The sequence below is a fragment of the Lepisma saccharinum genome, chromosome 21, assembly GCF_977018435.1.
Source record: "Lepisma saccharinum chromosome 21, izLepSacc3.1, whole genome shotgun sequence".
Taxonomy (NCBI): domain Eukaryota; kingdom Metazoa; phylum Arthropoda; class Insecta; order Zygentoma; family Lepismatidae; genus Lepisma; species Lepisma saccharinum.
The window spans coordinates 23,435,883-23,442,337 of NC_139249.1; the positions used below are offsets into that span (position 1 = coordinate 23,435,883).

Here is a 6,455-nt window from a genome sequence, read left to right on the forward strand (position 1 = left end):
ACTTTACGACAATATTACCAGTTTATGTATGTAATAATATTTTAAGACAGGTTCTTCAATTCTTTATATTTTGTTGTTACCTGCGGAGTTAATGTGTAACCGCAAGTTTCAACTAATATTTACATTAAAGACTAATTCTTATCACTATTTCGTACTTACCAAGCTTTCAATTCTCCGTATCTAACAAGTGGCCTATGGGATCGAAAAAATGCTTCAAATATTCGATGTTCGTGTATTTTTCTGCAATGTGAATTTTCTCCTCGATATATAACTATATATAGCCTGTTGAATGGACTACCTCCGGACTATCTAGTCTGCTGAACGGAAAATAAAGTTGCGAGTGTAGTGATGCTCCGTGGTGATGAAGTGAGAAAATGGTAAAAAACTTTTCAACACCAAACTTTCGGTTTCTTGAAAGGGGTTATAGAAATATTTGTCTGTGGAAATACTAAGATTAAGAGTCGATGACGCGTGTATCTGAGGTTCACTTACTGGAAATTTGCGAGGAGTGAGATGGTGAGATGTATATTTATTTCGCAATCTAGGGTGGACAAAGGAAAAGGTTCTCTTACGTACGAGACCTCTATCTTTTTCTGAGCTCTATTTCAATCTTTTTTATCTCTTTTGGAGGACACGTACCCCGTATGTCCTCCTCTAAATCCGTTAATGAATACTACCATACGAGCAGTGGCGTACGCAAGGGGGGGTTACGGGGTTTAAACCCCCCCTTGAGCTTGTGAAATATAATGAAAAATGCTGTGGAAAAAAAATTAAATGGCCAATTTACCACAGTCAAAGATCTGGGACAATACTATTACTATTACTATATCTACTACTACTACTACTACTACACTAATAATAATAATAATAATTTGAATTATTATTTCCATGTAGCATGGAGAAAAGCACAGCATTCCAAGCACACGCGTCTTTCAGAGTGATGCCTTGAAAATAAGCACAAGTTCTTGAAAGTGAAATATGAGGGTAACTATGATTTAAAAGAGAAATAAAATGTTTTGTATTTCAGTTGCAACAATGTTCAATACTCTGGCGTACGCAGTTTTTTTTGGGGGGGAGGGGCCGGAATAGTAAATGTGGATAACAACACATGGCTTCGTTTTGGAGGGCAGGATGCATAATAAAATATTTCGTATTTTTGGAGCTTTTCAGTCTATTAAAATTGTATTCAAAGACAAAAATGGTAATCGGGACTCACTTTAAAAGAGGATTCCCATTTACACATTTTGATTTTTTAAAGTTCTTAACGGATTTTTATTTGAAAATTCTGATTTTCTCAAAATTTTGGTAGGGGTTGTAGTATCATCGGTAGAGGCATGCATATTTCGTTTTTGACAAAAAGAAAACGAAATTGAAATAACACATTGCAATGTTAATTTTTAAGGTTTCAGGTGTGAGGTGCATTTTCCTACCCTGTTTTGTCACGAAATGATGCGAAATGAACTGCAAAATGCGAAATAGACTCTTAAACACGAAATTTACCGTTTATATACCGACGCGACACTTTCTGAAGTCTGAAGTATCCTGTGTGTTATGCAATTCAAGGAAAATTGATTAATTTTGCTGTAAATATTTGAAAAGCAAAAATGGACTCCTCTATACAGGAATAAACTTAATATTCTGGTAATGATTTAATGTGCTATTAGAAGGGATATGTTTATTTTGTGTAATAGTGCGATTATATTCACATTTTTAAAACCAAAATGTAATTTTATATACCGCTTTTTCACCGCTTTAACAGCGAAATTTCATTTCATTTACAGCTTTTGAACCCGAAATTGACTCTGTTTTTATACTGAAATTTTGCTTTTTTATTTACCAAAAGTATGTGCTTCTAACCATCGGCCATGCCTCTACGTACGCCAGTGTTCAACGAACATGTATTTTTTTTTGTGTGTGAACAATGAGAATTAACTAAAGAAAGTTCTTGGTTCGTTGTTAGAGGCTAATGTATAGACAAAGGCTAGGCGGACAAGAATACAGTCACCAGTCTGCCTTCCCATTGTATTATTTACCGCAGCACGTTTGAATGTCTCTCTTTAAAATGTCTCACCTTGTTGACTAGACAATTATTCAAACGACAATAAGCTTAACTATTGTAAAATGTTTTGTTGGTAAGAACAGTGAGACAATCCAGATGTGAATTATCGGGGACATTTATGCGGGGAAGAAGCCGGAAAAATTCCAACCAATTTCGGGAATCGAATCCGGATCTCCCGCGTGGTTGTCAGATGCTCTACCGACCAGACCACCGCAGCTTCTTGGATGAGTCCCATACTTTAATTATTTCAATTTATTTTAATATATTTTCTTGTTTTATGGATTTTCTTCACCCTTAAAATGTCTCACCTCGTTGACCAGATAAAAACAAAAAACAAAAAAATGCTCCCAGGATTTGATAAAAATTGAATGATTAGAAAGTAATTTCTTTCTATTGTCTTCATAAATGGTATATTTATGTAGATCTCTACTACATAATAGTAGTAGTGGTATTAGTAGTATTATTAGTAGTAATTCAGCTAATTAATTAATTATAAGTATTATTAATTAATTGTGATTATTATTATTTAATTAAAGTATAATAAATCAAAGGTAGTGTGAATTTGGAGAAAGTTTTAGAAATAACCCCCCCCCCTTGACGAAATCCTGCGTACGCTACTGCATACGAGACAGTTACGTCTACTTTCTACGCGCATTAACAAAGTTCCCCATGATAATCGACCTAGAATTTCCAACCCTGTCTCATTTCGTGCCTTCTCAGCTGGTCTCGTTCCGACGGGATTTTCCCGAATGTGCATCAGTTTTTGTTCCAAGTTGCCACAGAAGCGCTATCGCCCAGGCAGACATATAATCTGTGGCAGTGGCTCGCTCAGCCATGGACGTCCGTAGGATTTTTTCCAGTGGGGGGGGGGGGGGGCTAACAGTCATATTTTCCCCAATAATATTGTTGTTCCCTAAAAAAACATTGCTTAAATTGGAATTTATCATATTCATCCACTCTCAAAGACATATTATTGTGGCTGAAATGAAATTATATATATGAAATATATAAATTATGGTTAACTTTTATTTTCCATCGGGTCCCACGGCCCCTTGCCCCTTTCCGGACTCCCCTGGCTCAGGCTACTCATTCAAATATTATATACGTATATAAAGGTTCTGATGGAATTATTTGTGAAAATCATGCAAACTCCCTGGATTTACGGCTTACACATCACAGGCACGTATCCAGGGGGCTTAGGGGGCTGGAGCCCCCGAAAATTTTCGGTTTACACTAGAGGAAATGAGGTTTTTGTTTTGTGGTGTGAAATAAAAAAATGTGACGATAATTTGAGGAGAGAAATAATTATCAAGGCAAGACGGAGAATGTAGTTTGTGAAAATAGAATAATAAGAACATTGTAGCAGATAATAGTTTGTGTCAATGTTGCCAGATTTCAAGTGAAAGACAACTGAAGGGACGTGCGGTGATCTCGGCACCATTGCAGTATTGTTTCCACATAGGCGAAACAATTTCAACCGAAGTGATAATTTAGCACCATACTTTAATTTGAATTAAACTCTTGTTGAACTGGGAAAAGCCTGCCCCTCCCTTTTAATATATTATAAAAAATATTAAAAGAAAAATTCACGAAGTTAAAAAAAGATTACGCGATAAATTAAAACATAATCTCTAGTATATTCAATGCAGACAATTATGCTCCATAACGAGAGCGCCCACAGGATTTTTCCTCAAGGGGTCAGAGTCATAGAAACTTTTATTATTATTGCTATTGTTATTATAATTATTATGAGAGGAAGTGTACCAAATGTGGGCCCCATTTTGTTTTTGCCGAATATGAGGGAAAGCATCAAGACAAAATAAATGGTACTTCAGCCTGAAATAGTTCGTTATGTACTTCATTTAATTAATATGTCTTCTCCCATAGCGAGAAAAAAATGGCTTCATTGTGAAAATCTTATGTTTTCAAAGAGATGCAATTTTGAACATTGGAAAATAGTTCCTAAAGTGGGCGCCCTAAACTTTTGTTCAGTGAACAATGTATACCTATAATTTGTCTGTTTTCTTTATATTCGTTCTCTTTTTTGTATCAAGTGCAAGTGATTTCATATTGTGTGTAAGTTAGACGTGTGTGTGAAAGTTTAAAAAACTGCGAAACCTCCCGCAGACTTTGAGAACGGGAACTTACACCCACAATCGAAATTCGGGAACGTCCCGAGAGCTGAGCCACGCTCTCTCTTTGGGCGTTGGCGAGCACTAGCCCTTGAGCACTAGCAGTCGTTACGTCACCAAGAGTCGTCGTAGGAAAGTGTTCGGGCGCGGTTACAAGTTCGCTGTAGATGCAGATTCTATAGCCAAATTGACAGTCCTTCGTGTACTTGTATCATAGTAATTAAATATATGTATATATCGTCTTTGTGCGTCTGTTACTGAACGAGACACCGTGCAGGAACCGACGAATGTAGGATAATTCGGGCCAGGGTGGAGTTCAGCCACTTAGCCAATGTAGTGCGGGCTTTCTGGATACTGACACTCAACAAATTTAGTACAATTACAAACAGCAACAGAATATAGTATAGTGATATAAGCTGAAATACAATACATGGAGAATTTGGGGAATAAAATAAAACGTTTTCTGAATGTTAGGCACACTATCGCAAGAAACTTAAAAATAATAATAATAACCTTAAAGAAAGAAAAATGGAATCTTCAAAAGGAATTAAAAGAATGAAATACATCTTACACGCAGTAATCACAAATCCAAATGTCTTTGTCAGCCCCTGCACAATCTACATGGGGCCAAAAAGAGCACAGAACACACGAACAACGTGCGTGGGGGTCCCACTTTAGAACCATACTTGATTACTTTTTCGTGTTAATTTTTCTCACGCATTCCCGTTCATTACTTACGAATTACATGCAAAGAGAGCTCCTATACTTATGATTAAGTATGTAGAAGAGTTGACGCATTTACATCTCAAATGACCGAAGTCCGGCAATTGATCGTGGGAGTAATAAAACTTTCCATTTGGTTTAATCACTCACTTGCTGATTAGAGAACAACAAACGCAGTAATCAACATGGGCGAAAGCACTGCATGCAACAATAAAATAACGTAAAGTACCAGCTCGGCTCCATGTATTTCCGCCATGCTACGGCATCATCAAGAGCAGAAATGCAGGGGGTCCGCTTTAAGGACGGGGCCCGCATTTGGTACACTTCTATTATTATTATTATTATTAGTTACTACTGTCTGGCTGCAGATCTCTACGCCCCCTTGGTGGACCGCGTGGGAGGGAGGCCCCTTGGTGGACCGCGTGGGAGGGAGGCCAGTAGTCGGTAGGCAAGCCTTGGTCCAATAGAAGTTCAGACTTGAGTCTACTATTTACAAGGGTTGGATAAAAAGTAATGGCAACACTGCTGTCCCGTGAAAGGGGTGAGTCACAGCGCCACAAGCGTTTCGTGGCTGATAAAGGAAATGTCAGACGAGGAAGTATAGTGAGTGGGAGTGATTGTATGTTATTCTGTCAAAAACAGCAGTGCTCTGAAGCAGAGGACGAGAGTGCAAGCGCCCTAACAATATGTTTAGGCAAGAAGAACAACGTCTCTCAGGCAGACGGTTAACGCAGCCTACTTCTGCACCTTCTTGCAACACCACCTTCGTCTCGCATTAAGAAGAAAGCGACGGCACGTTCTGGTACGGTGTCCATCATCCTGCTTAACAATGCAAGGTGTCACACTGCGAACACTGTGACGGCGCTCCTGCATACGTGCCTGGCAATGGGAGATTCTGGAACATCCACCATATTCGCCTGACATGAGTCCGTGCGATTATGACCTGTTTTCCAAAATGAAGCAACCACTTCGGGGACAACGATACAACAGCAGACACGCCATTCTCACAGCCTTAGGGCGGTCCCTCAGAGACATTGCCAGAGAACAACGTGCTGACGGAGTACGGCGCCTTCCGTACGTCTGGCAGAAGGTTGTCGATATGCGGGGTGAATACATTGAAGGAATGTAGAAAGTATTTTCCCTTCTAATACAGCCATTTCTGATTTATAACACTTGTGCCATTACTTTTTATCCATCCCTTGTAAATAGAAAGTGGATTCGCCTTTCTTCAAAACATTAATCTACGATGTGTTAGTGAAACTGTTGAAGATCCACAAAAACCGTACAAAGTTGATTTATATTACCAGGTCCTAGACGATTATTTTAGCTCTAAGAGAAAGATTTCAGCAGCTTATACATCATAGTGAATTTTTCAATTTCTTTTATGATATTAGTAAGCATAAAGACTGGTATTTTGTCTGAAAAGTGCAGAATGTTAACACATGAAGGCTACTGAATTAAAAGATGAACGAAAAGTGTTTTCGGCTATACCAAAGAAGACAAATTGATAAAGGGTCATGATTTTGCACCAAATGTGAGTG

The 6,455-nt window shown here is 38.2% G+C and overlaps 1 protein-coding gene across 1 annotated transcript in view; it reads right to left on the reverse strand.

The window, feature by feature from the left end:
- Window positions 1-372, reverse strand: part of LOC146004281 (uncharacterized) — a 50,802-nt gene extending 50,430 nt beyond the window's left edge. The window contains exon 1 of the mRNA XM_083142987.1: window positions 160-372. The gene's annotated coding sequence lies outside the window, so the exon portion shown is untranslated. The remainder of the gene's footprint in view (window positions 1-159) is intronic.
- Window positions 373-6,455: the final 6,083 nt, after the last annotated feature.